We start from the raw sequence: 16259 nt of genomic DNA, 5'->3' as shown, positions 1-16259 counted from the left end.
TGCAGGTTGTTTATTGCACCTTAGTCGTGCTTGAGTTTTTGTAGTGCATGGCGCTATCCGTCTCCCCAGGGTTATATTTATGCACTTGGCGTGCTTGTGATCAATATTCGGGTATTTCATAGGTATGAGCATTATGGCTTGATGGGTATTTTCTTATTGATTGTTATGTGTGGAACGGGTGGAACGCCGCCACGGGTATGTTATTTGAATAAATTTGCATGCCACAACAGTGTCATATTTGGATCGGGTGTCACGCCCAACAGTTTCATGTTTGCATCGGGTTTCACGCCGCAACGGTCTCATGTGTAGATCGGGTTACACGTCGCAATAGTGAGATGTTGAGTGTGGTTCCTTATACTTATTTGTTTGCCTTGTTTCTCATTCTCTAAGATAGGCTCATAGCATCTGTTTGGCAATTTTATTCATTGCGTGGATTGGATAGTTCTTTACCCGAGTTCATTTTCCATAATTGATCATATTCGAGTTGTGGCTTATTGACACATTAATGTCATCGTATGAGATTTTAGGTGGTTTTTGGATGTGGCTTATTGGTCGAGCAGCTTGTACTGGGTAAAGCGAGGTTGGTGGACCTGAAATCAGTGCAGTCGAATTATTATAATGTATATTAGAGAGAAAATATCACTAATCAACTCATAGTGAGGCAATGGTTCTTGTTAAGCGGAGAGACTCTATGAGCTATTGATTTGACGGGTGGTTATGAAGTTCTGCACATCTTTTTCAGCGTTGCAGTATTGTGAGGGTTTAGACCGGACTTATATGTGTTATGAGGTATACTACGGGCATCTGGTTCGTGAATTTGCAGCTTTTACAGTTAGAGGAGATTATTATGGGCATACCAATTATGCGGTGCATTGTGTGTTTTCAACATGGCTGCAAGATCATGTTTTTGTATAAGGTATTGAGATTGATACGATGTTCTTATGGTAGAGAATTCCAGATGTTGGAATTTGGTTCTAAGGCTTGGGAACTAAGGTAGCAGGAAGGATCTTCAGTTTGGTTTGAGCTAATGTGCTCATATGGGTTGTGGTGGCACAGGTAGATGCACTGGGTGTTAAATAGTGCTTTTGGGTAACTCCGAAACAGTTCTTGACACGTTCGAGAATGAATGTATGTTTAAGTGGGGGAGAATATAACGACCCGGCCAGTCGTTTTGAGCTCTAGCACGTCGTTCGGCGGTTTGAGGCCTTGAGTACCTTCACTTCATGTATTATGACTTGTACGTGTAGTCGGATTTGAATTTCGGGAAGTTCGGAGTTGATTTGGAAGGAAAATTGTCGATTCAGAAACTTTAAGTTGAAAGAGTTGACCAAGGTTTGAATTTTGAGTAAACGATATCGGAATCTGGATTTGAAGGTTCTAATAGGTTCGTATGATAATTTTGGACTTGGGAGTATGTTCGGGTTAAGTATCGGATGGTCCGGGAGCATTTCAGCCGCTTATTGTCGAAAGTTAGCATTTTGAAGGTTTTAGAATTCCCTAAGTTCGAGTTGAAGTGGAATTTGGTGTTATTGATGTCTGTTTGGGATTCTGCACCTAGAATAGGTTCGTATCATAATTTGTAACTCGTATGTAAAGTTTGGCGCCATTCCGGAATGGTTAAGTATAATTCGGACACGTTCGTCGAAGTTTATAAGTTTAAAGAAAGGTATCGATCGTCGATTCATAGTTTTGATGTTGTTTGGTATGATTTGAGGCCTCGGGCAGGTTCGAAGTTTGTTTTGGGACCGATTGGTGTGATTGGACGGGGTCCCGCGGGCCTCGGCTGCTTTTCGGGATGGTTTCGGACCATTTTCCTTTGTTTTGTGACTGCTGGTTTCTTGTGTCATGGGAGTTCATTGCGATCACGTAAATTAGTTCGCGATCACGTAGTGTTGATTGGGAGTTGGGCGAAGTTGTTCTTCGTGATTGCGTACCGTGGCTCACGATCATGTAGTTTGTGCAGATGGTTCGTCGCGTTCGCGTGGAGAGGATCGCGAACGAGAAGCGTTGGCATGGTGGCCTGGTTTGGAGACTAGCTCTTCGCCTTCGCGTGGGTAAGTTCGCGATGGCGGAAGGAATGGATGAGGGGCTAGCAGGTTTGGTCTACGCGTTCATGGAGACGAGTTTGCGTTCGTGATGGTTTAGCAGTAGGGTGTGCTTCGCGATCGCGTCGCCTACCTCGCGTTAGCGTAGTGTGATTTCTGGGAGAGTTTTGTTTGGCCTTCGCGATCGCGAGAGACTTTTCACGATCGCAAAGAGGAAGGACCTGGGCAGAACATGGATTAAATTTGGGACTTAGCTCATTTCTCCCATTTTTCACTTGGATTGGCCGACTTTGGGAGCTCTTGGAGGGGAGATATTCATCATCTATTGGAAGGTATGTGATTCCCACTTATTGTGAGTTAAATACTTGGATTATATATAGATTTCAACATGTAATTTGATAGAAATTGTGGGATTTTTGGAAGAAAACCTAGAAATGGTATTCTTGGATTTTAACCACGAAATTGGACATGAAATTAGGAATATATCATATATTTGAGTTCGTGGCGTTATGGGTAAAGTTTATCTTCGAACATTTTCAGAATTCGAGCATGTGGGCCTAAGGGTTGACTTTGTTGATCTTTCGAGCGGAGTTGGAAATTACTATAAATTGTTAAATTATACGCATTGGAGTATATTTTGATTGATTTGCACATTGTTTGACTAGTTTCAGAGTCGGTTATGGAACTTCGGAGCAAAGTAAGTCTCATGTCTAACCTTGTGAGAGGGAAACTACTCCGTAGGTATCAAATTATTATGTGCTAGTAGTTGTGGGTGCTATATATGCACGAGGTGACGAGAGTCCGTACGTAACTAAAGCATGTTTATGTCCTGGTAGACTTAGGACTTTATCATGTAATATTTGAATTATTTGAACTCAATTTGCTAGTTAATTAATTGAATTTATAATTGAAATTGATTTGGGAATTTATAATCATGTTAGGACGAACTTTATCACCTTGAGTTATTTGGCAAGATATTTGGCAAACGGTGAAGGTTATATTTACTTTACGCTCATGTACTTGTGTTGTAAGCACGTGATTCGTAATTCGATAAGTTTCTCCCTTTTCTGTGGATTGGGCCGAACGTATCGGCAGTATATTGAGATGCATCTCTAGTTCGCGTCGGTCGACCCTCAGCAATGTACACACCACACTTGATCGGGTCGTACGACCTCGGTATAATCGTGTGTGATAATGCTTAAAGTCCGGATATTTATGAGATTCCCTTTATTTGAGACCTAGCATTTCTATGGTATTCCTTATCTGTTTGAGATTACATTTGATATTTCTGATCTGTTGAGGTAGCATATGACATTCAAGAGATTTATATTGCCAAAAGAAATGTTGGGGAATTATGTGGATTATAGTTTTTACCTTATAGTTGTTGTTGTATTTCATATCTATTCATAATTTATTATATTATTTTATTGGACCACTAGTAGGTGTCGATGTTGATCCCTCATCACTACTTCTCCGGGGTTAGGGTAGATACTTACTGGGTACGCATTGATTTACGTACCAATGCTACACTTATGCACTAAATGTACAGAATCTGACATGTTCATTTGGTGGTCATCCTGGCTCGTAGGCGCAATGGCTAAGGGGACTTTATGGTGAGATGCTTTCTATGCTATGTACCGCAGCCCTCAGAGTCTCTATCTTTTTGATTTACTTTATCTTGTCTATTTTATATTCCAGACATATGTTGTATCATTATTGCACTCTCTAGTAGACGCTCATGCACTTGTGATACCGAATTTTGGGATATCCTAGTGGTTGTTTATGGTTCGATGTGATATTGTCATCTTTTATTTTATATCTTATTAATATTTTAAGTATTCATGACTTTTAAATGCACTGAATTCTTTACCTAATAAAACTTAGGATTTCAAGAAAATAATAAAATAAATAATTAAGTTGGTAAATCACCATTGGCTTGCTTAACGGTGACGTTGGGTGCCATCACGGCCTATAGTGGGTTTTTGGTCGTGACATCGGCATAAATCGTGTGTGATATTTCTCGGAGTCCGAACATACTTGATATTTCTTCCATGACTTGAGAAATTATAAATTCTTGATGGCTCTTATTTGTTAAAATTAGTATGTGGTAGTTGGTGACTCTAACCAGGATTTAGTTAAAGAACCACTTATTTATTGTTCATTTATTTGTCATTATTGATGTACTCCCTGCCTATTTATAATTTGTGCACTTTATTTATTGACCCTTAGTACGTGTCGATGTCGACCCCTCGTTGCTGCTTCTTCGAGGTTAGACTAGATACTTACTCGGTACATGTTATTTATGTACTCACATTATACTTCTGCACTAATCGTGCAGGATCTGAGGCAGGTGCATCTAGCGGCCATTCAGGCGCGTACCCCCATTACCCAGAGGCTTAGTGGTGAGTTGCTCTCTATGTCCGTTCTGTAGCGCCTGGAGTCTCTTCTTATTGTATTTATTTTCTGTCTATCTTGCTTGAGATAGTAGAATAGAAGACGCGTACCCCCGTTACCCAGTCCGTTTAGCCCGTGGGTCGGTCCCGGACCGGCCCAGTTGCCAGCCTTAGTTTCAACTAACTTTTATAGATTTAGACCGGTAAAAAAATACATAGTTGAAATAAATATTTATTGTATTAAAAAAATATAATTGAGATAAAATATGCAGTGTATATTAAGAAGAAACAACGACAAATACAATTAAATAAATAAATTATTATATTTAATTATGTGGTAATTAATTTGAAAAATACTTTAGTTAGAAGCTGATTTTTCGATGTTTCTTCTCTCCCAAATTTTCAAGGTAAGAGATATTAAAGACCACATAAAATTTAAAGAGGAACTAAACAAAATTATCGAATTTAAGAGGTCCCAAATATTTCTGCCTTGATTACTCAACATATTTTTTAATGGATAATTATTATTTTTATCCATTTAGCCACCACTAGTTCCTATAATAATTTGAGATTATTTGTGCGACAGGGCTCTCTTTTTTTATTTTTGTTGTGTATTGTGGATTCGCGGTAGTTAAGATGTTACAACCTGTATCCTGTAACCAATTTTGACCAAGACTAGAAAATTGACAACGCTCGTTGTCTATGAGTGGCTTAATGCAATTAGAAAAATTCTTGTATGGATTCTCCAACATCTGCTACTCCCCGATCGTCTCTTGAGAGTTTTTTTCTATAAACTCGTTTCTTGCCTATATTAATGAGTATGCAGTTTAAAAAAATGTAGTAACAATTATACTGTTATCACCCGACCAGTCCTACAACCAAAATGAGCCCATATTTTGGGATTTTACTCGTTGGGGCCCATATTGTATATTGAAATAGAAGTTTTATTATTTAACCCAAACAATCCTCACTCGTTTCTTCTATATCTTTTCCTCTTCTTCTCTCTACTCCAGTGGCCACCTCCTCTAAGTTTGTTATGAAGTCAAGATTTTGATATCCAAACCAAAAATTAGATTGAGGGAGTAAGAAGCTTTCAGATGAGTGTTTATTCAAGATTTTGTTATAAGTTTTTTTTTTTTTACAGAACTGAGGAAAATGTATTTTTGTGGAAAAAAATCAAATGAGTGTTTATTAATACCGGTGAAATTATTTGGGTAAAGCTAAAAATATTGAAAAAGCTTTCGCTTACTAATCTCAAAAGATGAGACAATCAAATAACTACGGACTAAGCATTAGTAGGAATTCAAAAGGTTAACTCTACAAATGTAAAATCTTCCATGTTAACCTTTTGCTTACTTCCCTATTAAATATTGAAAAAGATTGTCTCATCTTTTGAGATTAGTAGGAATTCACAAGGTTAACTCTACAAACATAAAATCTTTTATATATGCAATCTATTATAGAATATTAAGACAATTCAATGCAGTACAGTCATGCAACAGAACTCTAACAGGGAATATGGAATGAATATAGGCAAAGTGTTTCTAGAAAATTATGTTTAGGATAATGATTTTGCATATGTTATAAAATATTTAAAATAATTTTACGAAGTAAAATCACGCAAGACAACTTTAATAAAAATTATGGAATGAATGTAGGCGAGGCATTTTCAGAAAACTATCTTTAGGATAGTGATTTTTCCGGACAATGCAAATGATTTAAAGGAAAGTTCTATCCAAAATACCATACCTACTAAAAAATTTGAAGTTACTTTATTTGGTAATTCTTTCACAAAACTTACCCCAATTAGACTAAAAAGTGAATGTTAGAAAAATTGACAACGTGATTAAGAAGAATGGCTTTTTTGGGCATATTCATCTTTCAAATTACATAAAGAATGATAAAAATATAGGATATATAATGTCAAAATATCATAAAATTGCAAGACATGATTCCTATAGTTGTCCCATTTAGGAATTTACATGGCAGGATCTGTAGGAATTTCTCAATTTTATTTTAAGATCTGGCACAAAAATATCCCGTATAAAATGGGGTTCTTAATACTAGATTTCAAAGGCTATTCGTTTTGAGGGTGCATCAACCGCAAGAAGAAAATCAACATGTTTAGTGTTATGCGTCCATAACTATATAATTTAAAATACCTATAAAGAACATAGGAAAAAGAGGTAGAATGGAAAGAAAGGTATGAATCACAACAAGGAGAAAAGAAAAGAGGATTACAGATAGCAACTTTAGTTGGAATTTAGTTAATTCAAGGTGCAATACCCCGTCTCATTTTGTTTGACTTTGCTTTCTATTTTAGTCCATCCTGAAAAGATAAAACTTTCTAAAATGGAATACCTAATTGATTTAGAAAACTCGGATAGACATACAATACTATCACTTTATATGTGTTTCAAATCGACGCCACTTTTTATACCTTTTCCCCATTTTCCATCAATAATATAATAACACATTCAAGACTCAAGAGTAGCCCCAGAGCCTTGATCTAATAGTAAGGAACCGTTTGATTGGTGGGATAAGGTCACAATCCAAAATCTACAATAGGTCGTAATGGCGCCTAACGCCGCAGTCAGGTGAACCAACGGTGATTAATCAACTTAGTTACTCATTTTATTATTTTCAAATTCATGAATCTCATTAAATAAGTAATGTAAAATCTAGTACTCGTAGAAAACCCGTGATTTTATTTTTTAATTTTCGTATAAAATATAAATTACAAGGTGAAATGATAATAATTACGTGAAGTACAATAATAAAAATCCAGTAGGGACCCCCAAAACTCGGTGTCACAAGTGCATGAACATCTACTAAGGAGTACAACAATAAATAAAAAATATATGTCTGGAATTCAAGTTAGGCAGGAGAATATAAATAACTCTGATGGAGACTCTGTATGTTGCGAATCGTAACATGGAATGCAGCTCACCACAAATCCCCGCAACAGTCGCGTCCTTGCGTCCAAAAGACTCCAGACATATATATATACACCTACACAATAAGTGCAGCAAGTGTAGAATGAGTACGTAAATCAATGCGTACTCAGTAAGTATCTAGCCTAACCCCGGAGAAGTAGTGACGAGGGGTCAACGCCGACACTTACTAGAGGTCCAATATAGCAGTATGCTAAATCCTAAACATATATGAAGCACAACAGTAATAGTAGGATGAAACGGTAACCAACATAATCTTTCAGAATTTCTTTTAACAATATAAACTTCTCGACCTCGTGTCCTCTCTCAACAGCTTGGAAAATATCAAGTGCTAATATCAAATGAATAAGAAATACCATATAAAATGCAAGGCATCCGTGGAAGGAAAACCTCGTGAATATTCGGACTGCTAGCGATATAACGCACGATTATGCTAAGGTCGTACGGCGCGATCCATTTGGAATATGATACTGCCAAGGCGAACGGCCTGATCCCATCATAACGTGTACACTGCCGAGGGTCGAGCGACATGAACCATAGATTCATCTATTATACTGTCGAAGCGAACGGCCCACTCCCATAAGAGTGTGGTACATAATCCTGCCGAGGCGAACGACTCGATCCCATAAGAGTAAGAAACTTTAACAGGTCCTTGACCCCACTCACGAATATACGTGTGAGTTATGAAATTTAAGAAAAACATTGCAATGAATACGCACAATGCGGGAGAAATTCATAAGAGAAGCATAAATTGTTCCGTGGATTATCAAGTAGCTCGTCACATCTCTACAATAGCGAGTCTATCACCCTATGCAAGTCTAGTTTCAAGTCGTAATGCGAAATAAAGGAATTAAACGAGCAAAGATAACACAAATAGTACAATTATAGCATGGCGTGAACCTAAGTCTGCCCGGACATAATCAAGAATTTTACCATATGCACAGACATCCGTCACCTCATACGTGTGTAGCTCCCACAACATGTAGCACATAACAATATAACACCTACAGGGTAAATTCCCTCTCATAGGGTTAGATAGAAAATTTACCTCGCTTCAAAGTTCCATAACCGGGTCCAACGCCACTTTAACACCTCAAACCGATAACCGTCTCTCCAAAACTAGTCAAACAATGTGCAAACCAATAAAAATATATTCTAATACTCATAATAAATCAATTTATAACAATTTCCAACTCTGCTCGAAAAGTCAATAAAGTCAACCCTCGAGCCCACATGCCCAGATTCTGAAAATTATTAAAAATAAATATTACCCATTACTCATATGGTCTATATCCATAAAATCATCCAATTTCATCCATTAATCGACCCTTAAATCAAGGATTTACCATTTCTCAACTTTGGGGCTCAAAATCTCAATTTCTACAATTTAAACACGGATAAAAATAATGACCAACTGAAATAATCAAGGAGAAACATAAAAATAAAGGCCATATATTTATCCCCTTGTTGAGACGAGAACAGTGCCGCAAAAATCACCTCAAACAGAGCTCTATAACTCAAGATATGCCCAAAATACTAATTACGGTACAGATCTCATGGTTCAATCCAATCACAAATCAAAGGTCGTATGCTCAATATATTATCCTTTATACCCAATAAAACGATGTTGAAACCTCAAATAAGAGCGCGACACAACCCAAACACATCCAAAACACACCCGAGGCCCCCGAGACCCCATCCAATTACACAAAACAGTCCCAAAACATAACATGAACCTGCTCGAGGCCTCAAATCATATCAAACAATATCAAAACTATGAATCGACGATTGAAACCTTTCTTTAAACTTTCAAACATTCAAACTTCGACGAACCCGTCCGATTCATACTTAAACATTCCGGAATGACGCCAAACTTTACGCAGAAGTCACAAATCACGATACGAACATATTCCAAGGCTCGGAACCTCAAACGGACATCGATAACACCAAAGTCCACTTCAAATCAAACTTAAGAAATTCTAAAACCTTCAAAATGCCAACTTTTCATATTAAGCGCCGAAATTCCCCCGGATCACCCGATACTCAACCCGAATATACGCCCAAGTTCGATATGATACGAACCTATTGGAACCTTTAAATCTCGATTTCGAGGTCGTTTACTCAAAAGTCAAACCCTAGTCAACTCTTCCAACTTAAAGCTTTTGAATTTAAAATTATCTTTCCAAATCAACTCCGAACTTCCCGGAATTCAATTCCGACCACCCGTACAAGTTATAAAACATGAAGTGGATCTAACCAAGGCCTCAAATTGCTGAACGACGCGCTAGATCTCAAAACGACCGGCCGGGTCGATACATTCTCCCCCACTTAAACATACATTCGTCCTCAAACGTGCCAAGAACTGCTCCGGAGTTATCCAAACTCACTGTTTCGTGCATCTATTCATACCACCACAACCCATATGAGCACATGACCTCAAGCCAGACTGAAGATCCTCCCTATAACCTTAGCTAACAAGCCTTAGAACCAAATTCCAACATCCGAAATTCTCCACAAGACCCGATATTTTTTTAACATATGAACACCACATCAATCACTACACACTGTACCAAACATGATCATGCTCCTCTGCTGAAATCACGCCATGCACCACATAAATCGTTTGGCCACAATAGCTGAAGTTTCATGAATCTGAGGCCCGCAGTACGCCTCAGAATGCATATAAGCTCTATTCCAACTATCGCAATACTACCACGACGAAAGAGATGTATAGAAACTCATAACCACTTGTCGAATCAATAAATCATGGAATCTCTCCTCCTGACAAGAATCATTACCTCATTCTGAACTGAATAATGATATTTTCTCTCTAATATACCCTAAATAAATCCGATCACATTGATCTTAGGTCCAATAACCTCGTCTCACCCAGTACAGCTCGTGCAATAAGCTGCCTCAAACATTGTCTAAAATCTCATACATCGCCATCAAAGTGCCAACTAGCTACAACTCAAATGTGACACACCCGCGTAACGAATAAAACGGTCAAACAGATGCGATGAACCCTCCTTAGAGAATGAGAAGCAAAATACACAAGAATAGATATAGGAAACCGTACTCAACATCTCATTGTTGCGGTGGGCAACCCAATCCACGCATGGTACCATTGCGGCATGCAACCTGATCCAAACAACATACATGTGACGGTGTGCCACCCGATCCACACATAACAATAAATAAGGAAGTACCCATCAAGCCAAAAATGCTTATACCTACAAAATACCCAAATATCAACCACAAGCACGCCAAGTGCAAAAATACAGTCCTAGGGAGATGGATAGCGCCATACGCTACAAAACCCAAGCACAACTAAGGTGTTATAAATGACTTGCATCTCGAGAACTATCATGTTCATATAACACCACAAGCTATACGGGACCACAACACATGTGCGAATAATCAAGTCATCTTATAACCCACATGGTACAATAGAGTATTACATGGAATAGCTGACGACGGGAATAACATCCAACACTCGAAGACTCCTCCATAAGCAACGCTATGCTGAATGGACACACCCGACCTGATGTAGAGCACACATTCACATTAGACCCATCAACGGACCCCAAGACGATTCCGATCATCCCATATTGGGCCAACAACCTTTCAAGGATCCACGATGGACCTATTCATGACACGCACGAGCAGTCGTCCCAACCCGAAACAAATACCCACAGTTCATAACCAAAGGAATAAAGTGCATTCCATGCATAAACTCTCACATTAAAGATAGTACCATAATCTCCATGCTTGGTTTCAATCTTTAAAATAAAGTGACTAACATGTCACACTTGTACAGATTTCCCCGTGGGATACGCTCCCACGACCTTCCGCACCAGGTAACAAGGTCTGCACCTCCATACAACTAATAGTACTAATGTTGAAGAGCAAATCATGAATCCTAAAATCGATACACAATGCCCCTTACCCAGGACACTGTTCTCAGGTGACACTAAAGAAAATGACATCTTATTTTGAACATCTAAATTCTTCTCTGCTCATCCGAGCTCGTGACATTATTATCAACACCGAGTCGCAACCTTGATCCTCAACTTCCAATTCCCATGTCGCTCACTACACCTATTATGTTGATACGCAAAAGTACTAGAATTCATCATAACCCCTGAAGTATTAGTAGAATAAGCACTTCATTGGCTAGAAACCTTTCACTTAACTCATTTCAGAAGAACCATTGCAACATGCAACTGCATTCCCATAACCGCATAAATACAAACCTCAAGTTATGGTCTAAACCGCCATAACTCTTCCGGAATCCACTTACACATAACAATGCCATAGGAATCGAATACATCCCAAATCCAGCAAATTATGGGGGCTATCAAGCCCGCACGTACAACCACAAACCACATGTATAACTTAACACGCCGAAGGAATTGATCATTGCTATAATCACGCTGATTCAAACCATTACTAACCGACCCAACTTCTTCCAATTTACTCTTGACTTGCCTTAGAGATAATAATAGCTCCATTCAAAACAAAACATAAAGAATTCAATCAACACTCATCCCGAGTGACCCGAATCGCGAGACCACATCGTCTCAATACCCATGAACCATCTCATACCCTCCTTATGCGCACAATAGCATCTCCAACTAGTACACCCATTCTGAAAGATCCTCTATGAATCTGAAGTTGTTTTCTTCCATCTCTCTAACATTGCACCGTAGACCCCCGATACCAACATAGAAACACTTAAAGTCCTTTTCATAATCCACTGCAAAAACTAGATCCTTAACCACACAATGGACCCAAAATCCTTAGACGCAGCACTTTAATTCTTGAACCTACTAGAAACCTTGTCGAGAGTCACCCACTCTGACCTGGCCCCGAATATAACTAACTCCAATGCTCTGTCAGCAGATGAACATTCTCTCAAAGAAGCAAACGAATGAATCATTTCCCTTGTACATCACATCCACAATAAGCACAAACTCTGAGTCTTCCCAAAACCTGCACAAGCAGATAACCACATGACCCAATCATAGTCGGTGGGCTCCCCCACTTTGCTGTAAGCTATAATCACATCAATATAAAACCCACAAATATTCCTCCTTCTCAATTACCATGATCTCGCACCGTTAACCCGCCACATTTCTCGTAATCTCTTGTTAAACTTTTCATGAACATTCAGAATTATCAGCCACAATCGCATATTCGACCTTCTGCTGGGTAGTAAGTAGAACTCGTCATAGAAACTTCATCAAAATCACGCAACCTCTAACCTGCTCATAGAAGTTAACCCGCCTGTGGAATTCCATACTGACATCTTCCAATGACGATGCACCGGTTACCACTACTACGAAATCAATAGACCCTCATGAGCCCATGCTCGTCCACCGGCTGTACAAGTTTGTTCATTCCCCATTGACATCAACTGAAAGTCCGACAATACATTCCAAACTCGAAGTCACGTTGTATCCCATAACGATAATCAAGCTCTTACACCCCTAAACACAGTAGCCACCATTCCAAATAAAATCTGTAGACCTAGTCACTGTCCACCATGATCCCCAAATCGCTCTAAACCTTTCTCAATGCATCTGGCGATCCTACCATAGAATCCATATGTTACTTTGTCACTCCCCCTTTGGTTAAACCATCTCCTTTAAGCAACTTCTCGACCTCTGCTTTTCATACTTGACCCGTTAGCAACTCAACCACCACGAGACACCTCTCACCATATCCTTCCTCATCTTTCGCAGCCCAAATGCTGCCTCAAATCAAAACCATCTCTGTAGCACCTGAACTCATAAATTGCTACCAACTCTAAGCCTCCTCGAAGATCATCTTTCTTGAGCTATCAGCATTAGAAACACCAATTCGATTCTGAAACTGCTACACACCACCATCTCTGACAACCGCTTCTCAGGAACTATTTCACAATACCCTACCCCGAAAACAAATTGAAGAAGACCATAACACTGGCGAACCTTAATGCGTTCAAACAAGGACGACGACACCACATCACAAATAAGAATTCCATCACGCTCGAAAATATCAAGTCGCATTACTCTATCAACCAAAGCCTGAACATCCATAGTCCGATTGCCTTTCCTCCGCTGGAATTAAATGTCGAATTTCTAAACCATGCACTGAGAAATCCTCCTTTCGAGTCATTCACTGCCTCGACAAATAAACAAGCACCCTACCACTACACCAATATTGTGCGATAATAATATATGTGTGAGCACCTAATTTTTTAGGTGTGACAGCATGAACATCATAATAATCTGTTCATAGCCTCGAAATCATAGGAAATATAGATAATAGGCTGAAACAACTGAACACTCTTCCGCAAGGCGACTATAATAGCCTGCCCGAATACGCATAGAGAAACATCCTGCACCAATTCTATAGTACCACTACAACTCCTCGATGCTTAATTGATAACAAGTGCTCCACGTCGCACAAGATTGAGTAGGAAGGAAATAAAGGCATAAGCCTCAAAGGAATCAAATCTCACAATGTGGAATCAAGAAGGGAAGTGCTCCTAACATCCTTGTACCCTCTCGAAGATAAGTACAGACACCTTTGTACCGATCTGCAAGAATCTACTAGACTTTCACATGACTCGTGAGACCTAAGTGAACTCAACTCTCTGATACCAAGTTGTCACGATCCAAAATCCACTATAGGTCGTGATTGTGCCTAACGCCGCCATCAGGCAAGCCAATGGTGATTAATCAACTTAGTAACTCATTTTATTATTTTTGAATTCATGAATCTCATTAAATAAGTAGTGTAAAACCTAGTACTTATAGAAAACCAGTGATTTTATTTTTCAATTTTCGTATAAAATATAAATTACAAGGTGAAATGATAATAATTACATGAACTACAATAATGAACATCCAGTAGGAACCCCTAAAACTCGGTGTCACAAGTGCATGAGTATCTACTAAGGAGTACAATAATAAAAAAAAATCTATCTGGAATACAAATTAGATAGGAGAATATAAATAACTCTGATGGAGACTCTGTATGCTGCGGATCGTAACATGGAATGCAGCTCACCGCAAAGTCCCCGTAACAGCCGCACCCTTGCGCCCAAAAGCCCACCAGACATATATATATACATGCACAATAAGTGCATCAAGTGTAGCATGAGTACGTAAATCAATGCGTACCCAGTAAGTATCTAGCCTAACCCCGGAGAAGTAGTGGCGAGGGGTCGACGCCGATACTTACTAGAGGTCTAATAAAGTAGTATGCTAAATCCTAAACAGATATGAAGCACAACAGTAATAGTAGGATGAAACGGTAACCAGCATAATCTTTCAAAATTTCTTTTAATGATATAAACTTCTCCACCTCGTATCCTATCTCAACAACTCGAAAAATATCAAGTGCCAATATCAAATGAATAAGAAATACCATATAAAATGTAAGGCATCAGTGGAAGGAAAATCTCGGGAATATTCGGACTGTTAGCGATATAACGCACGATTATGCTGAGGTCGTACGACATGATCCATTTGGAATATGATACTGCCGAGGAGAACGGCCCGATCCTATCATAATGTGTACACTGTCGAGGTTCGAGCAACACGAACCATAGATGCACTATTATACTGTCGAGGCGAACGATCCGCTCCCATAAGAGTGTGGTACATAATCCTGCTGAGGCGAACGGCCCGATCCCATAAGAGTAAGAAGATTTAATGGGTCCTTGACCCTACTCACGAATATACGTGTGAGTTATGAAATTTAAGGAAAACTTTGCAATGAATACGCACAACGCGGGAGAAATTCATAAGGGAAGCATAAATTATTCCGCGGATTATCAAGTAGCTCGTCACATCTCTACAATAGAGAGTCTACCACCCTATGCAAGTCTAGTCTCAAGTCATAACACAAAATAAAGGAATTAATCGAGCAAAGATAACTCAAATAGTACAATTATAGCATGGCGTGAACCTAAGTCTACCCGGACATAATGAGGAATTTTAGCATACGCACGGAAGTCAACCCTCGAGCCCACTTCCCCGAATTTCAAAAATTATTAAAAATAAATATTACCCATAACGCATACGGTCTACTAGAAAATCATCAAATTTTGTCCAAGAATCGACCCTCAAATCAAGGATTTACCATTTCTCAACTTTGGGGCTCAAAATCCAAATTTCTACAATCCAAATACGGATAAATATAATAACCAACAGAAATAATCATGCAAAAACATCAAAATAAAGGTCATATATTTACCCCCTTGTTGATACGAGAACAACCCCGCAAACATCACCTCAAACGGAGCTCTAGAACTCAAGATATGCCAAAAATACTAAAACTTCTCGGTTTAAAACACTGTCCAGATGATTTTTCTTCATCGCCTTCGCGGGAGACTTCGCGTTCGCGAAGAGTAATTTTTCGTGTTGACCGATCAACCCAGAAATCCTTCTTCACATTTGCGGAACCTCTCTCGCGCTCGCGAAGAACAAAGCTTGGTGCCAGAAACTAGCAATTTTGTTCGACACAGAAATGGGTATAACTCTCGCATACAACATCGAAATTCGACGATTCTTGTTGCTATAGCTCCAAAATTATGATACGGATCTGATGGTTCAATCCAATCACAAATCAAAGGTGGTTTTATCAATATAGTATCCTTTATACCCAATAAAACGACGCCGAAACCTCAAATAAGAGAGCGACACAACCCAAACACATCTGAAACACACCCAAGACCCCCGGGATCCCGTCCAATTACACAAAACAGTCCCAAAACATAACACGAACCTGATCGAGGCCTAAAATAATACCAAACAATATCAAAATTATGAATCGATGATCAAAACCTTTCTTTAAACTTTGAAACTTCAACG

Source organism: Nicotiana tabacum, chromosome 24 (assembly GCF_000715075.1).
Source record: "Nicotiana tabacum cultivar K326 chromosome 24, ASM71507v2, whole genome shotgun sequence".
NCBI classification, from domain to species: domain Eukaryota; kingdom Viridiplantae; phylum Streptophyta; class Magnoliopsida; order Solanales; family Solanaceae; genus Nicotiana; species Nicotiana tabacum.
The sequence above is the reverse complement of the archived record's forward strand: the minus strand, read 5'-3'. Positions refer to the sequence as shown.